This window comes from Penaeus monodon, chromosome 29 (genome assembly GCF_015228065.2).
Source record: "Penaeus monodon isolate SGIC_2016 chromosome 29, NSTDA_Pmon_1, whole genome shotgun sequence".
Taxonomy (NCBI): Eukaryota; Metazoa; Arthropoda; class Malacostraca; order Decapoda; family Penaeidae; genus Penaeus; species Penaeus monodon.
This window is the reverse complement of record NC_051414.1, coordinates 23,368,206-23,368,411: the sequence shown is the minus strand read 5'-3', so window position 1 is coordinate 23,368,411 and position 206 is coordinate 23,368,206. Positions and strand designations below refer to the sequence as shown.

The 206-nt window shown below is 29.1% G+C and overlaps 1 protein-coding gene across 1 annotated transcript in view; it reads right to left on the bottom strand.

Moving 5' to 3' along the window:
• LOC119592035 (E3 SUMO-protein ligase PIAS2-like) overlaps nt 1-206 on the bottom strand; it is a gene marked incomplete at its 3' end in the record, with an annotated part of 17,232 nt that overhangs the window by 4,957 nt on the left and 12,069 nt on the right.

The following is a 206-nucleotide window of genomic DNA, read 5'->3' as shown; positions in this document are numbered from 1 at the left end:
TCTAATTCTTCCTCCTATCACTAACTGGTTTATCATTCATTCTAAGAAAAAGACATTTTCTCTTGATATCTATCTTTTCCTCCTATCTCTCTTTTGTACTCTTCCTCCTTTCCCTATTCATAATAAACACTTTAAAATTGCATATATTAATTGCTGACAATATCATTTTCTTAATCAAACATATCAATATCTAAGAGTAATGGAGG